The following is a 2848-nucleotide window of genomic DNA, read 5'->3' as shown; positions in this document are numbered from 1 at the left end:
GTGGACTTCCCCATCAGGCTGGCCAGGACTGTCTCAGAGCCGCCCCGCTCTCGGAGGCTCTTCCTACCCCATCCTCCTTGCCCAGGGCTCACACCAGCACTGCAATGCGAAGACTCTCCCGGCCTCCTCTTCTCTCTGCCCTCTATTCTGTACAGGCATTTCCTTCAGTACATCTCCTGCTCACCTAATTCCATCTCGGTGGCCTCTGCTTCCTGGTGGATCTGAACTGACCCACGAACCATGCTTGCTAGTTCTTTTCCAAGTAACCGTCTTCTTTCTTAATTTTTCTTTTTCTTGATGGAGAGTTTGAACACGGAAGGTTAAACAGACACCTACCTCATAAGTACAGGTACCTGTGCTGGCCCATTTACTGTAATTCAGCTCTGCAGAGGAGTTACAGGATGTGTCTGTGTCTTCTAGAACTTGTACCAAGGAAACAGAGCTCCAGTCTGTGTGTTTGCAGAAGCACAGGCTCACCTTCCAAGTTTTCCAGGCCTTCCTCTCTGGGTCCCTCCCGCCTGCCAGCTGGACTTTAGTGGTAGGCACTCTGTTTGTCACCTTTAAACCACAGCACTGCAAATGCAAAAGAAAGACGTTTCCAGAAGAATAGAAATTCCTGGTTTAAGGGAGGCCCTTTTGAGTTCAGACGGATGTGTGACAACGGACAGAAAGAGCAGTCTTGTTCCCAGACCCGCTCATGATGCGGCCCAAGCTGCAGCTTCATGGAGCACAGGAGTAAACTGAGTGGGCATCTTCCTCGGGGGGATGTGGTGGCCACTGGGGAGGTTCCCTTGCAAGCAAATAAGTCTGGGTAGGAAAACACCGACATGTGGGGTTCTTATTGACTCTCCTACAAACCTCCCCCCGCTTCAGGCTGTGGGGAAATAGAAAAGGCTGAGTGAAGGTAAAACCGGAGACTGTGCAAAGGCCTTCGCTGACGGGAGGAAGAGCGGGCTGGGTCTCTCGCGTGCCAGCGGCCTGCGGTGGAGGCTGTGAAGTTCGGCTTCCAAACGCCTTTGGCCAAGCTGCCCAGAGAGTCTAAGGGAGGATCCATTAGCAAGGATGAGACTTACCGCCAGATTACGTCGGTCCTTCCAGCTAAACAGACTGAGGCTTCTTTCTCGGAAGTCTCTTTGTGGGGGTGTTCAAACACTCACACAAAAAGCTTTGAAACCCATGTGAGGTTTTTTGTGAGCAGAGCGTCTAAGAGAACTTATGTGGAGGAATCGATGTAACTATTGCTCCAGAGTTGTCAGAGAATTCATCAGACAGTTCCCCCTCTGTTGGTGATAACTGTTCGAAGCACGGGATCCATCACTTCTAACTGAGACGCAGGCTTGTGACGTGAAGCAACGAGCACCAGCCCTTGCGCACTTCAGTGCACCCGTCCGCAGGGCAGAGAGAAGAGAGATTTCTCACCCAGGGGTATTTAAATCAGCATCAGAGAACTCTGTCCTTCCTCACTGAAAGGAACAAGACGCCATATTTAATTGAATAAGGCAGTCTGGTTTTTTTTTTTTTTTTGAATAAGGCAGTCTTTCAACAGTTACAAGAGAAGTGAGCGACTAAAACTCGAGAAGCGTTTTTCCTTGAAACCATTAACTAGTTTTATTTTTATAGACGCAATGCCAACTAGCCAGACTGAATTATATGATCATCTCCGACGCTGAACTCCTGGCCGTGCCATCTGTACCAGGAAGAGCCTTGACCGACACTTTCATAGACACTAGTTACAGTATTTTTAGTAATTTTTTAGTAAGATGGTAAGCTACATCTCAGGAATCTTCTCATTCACTTTTCCTTTGGCATTTTAGTTTTAAGTCTCTTTTCAAATATCTTCAGATTCTTTTCCCTCCTGTGAAATACAAAAATGATGTCAGGTGGGAGGAAATACACAGAATGAACAATAAAATGTCTCTTGCCTGAAATCTTTGCCCTAAAAATAGGAGCTGATGCTGTAGGAGAACAACGACGGGCAGCCCCTCAGTCAGGGCCCTTGGAGTCCTATGATTGCAACAACAGCATCAGGTGACGCCTCCAAGTAGTTTGTTAATGATCTATTTCTAAAAGGCAAATGGCTAAAAGACTTGTGTCCATGCAAAGAAACGCCAAGCACACGAACACCAGTAGCTCCTCCATCTCTGGGTTCCCTGACTGGGCCCTCTTTCCCGAAGCTTCCCGCCCTCCCTTCAGGGTCCCGCTCAGTGAGCTTATCCTGGACCGGGCTCTCCCTCTTCTCCCATCATAAAGGTGGTTGGTCCAAAGGTGAACGCCCAAGTCAAGCTAAACCAATCGGAGACCTCTGCCTGGGAATTTAGACCTGAGGCAAAGTCCTTTCTCTTTTAAGAGGAACTACATATAATACGTGAGATTGTAAGGTGTAGACGACCATGTGCCACGAGGATTGAAGAGCAGAAAAAGCTGGATCCAGACAGAAGAATGAAGTAGATAGCAGAGAGAAGCAGAGAAAAGTGTGAGAGAGACAGGAGTGGAGACTTCCTTGGGTTCCATGGGGTGTCCTTGGAACTGCTCCTCCCGCCTAAGTGAACATAACTTTTTATTTGCAGCCAAGAGGAGTCTTAACTCCTCTTCCTCCTACTCCTCAAGAATGTCTGATACAGAAAATGTGAATTTCCCAGGGCCAGCCCCATGGCCGAGTGGTTTAGTTCACACACTTTGCTTTGGCAGCCTGGGGTTCACCAGTTTGGATCCTGGATGTGGACCAATGCACTGCTCATCAAGCCATGCTGTGGTGGCATCCCATGTAGAAGAACTAGAAGGACCTAAAACTAGGATATACAACTATGTACTGGGGCTTTGGGGAGAAGAAAAAAGAAAAAAAGAGGAA

General features: G+C 48.2%; 1 long non-coding RNA gene across 1 annotated transcript; it reads right to left on the bottom strand.

Annotated features, from left to right (window-relative positions):
• Positions 1–282: 282 nt before the first annotated feature.
• LOC139076022 (uncharacterized) lies at positions 283–1630 on the bottom strand. The gene is made up of 2 exons (XR_011527223.1): positions 1074–1630; positions 283–573 (listed from the first exon to the last, which is right to left on the bottom strand). It is a non-coding gene; the product is annotated as an uncharacterized lncRNA (long non-coding RNA).
• Positions 1631–2848: the final 1218 nt, after the last annotated feature.

The sequence above is a fragment of the Equus przewalskii genome, chromosome 15 (genome assembly GCF_037783145.1).
Source record: "Equus przewalskii isolate Varuska chromosome 15, EquPr2, whole genome shotgun sequence".
Taxonomy (NCBI): domain Eukaryota; kingdom Metazoa; phylum Chordata; class Mammalia; order Perissodactyla; family Equidae; genus Equus; species Equus przewalskii.
This window is presented reverse-complemented; position numbering and strand designations above follow the sequence as displayed.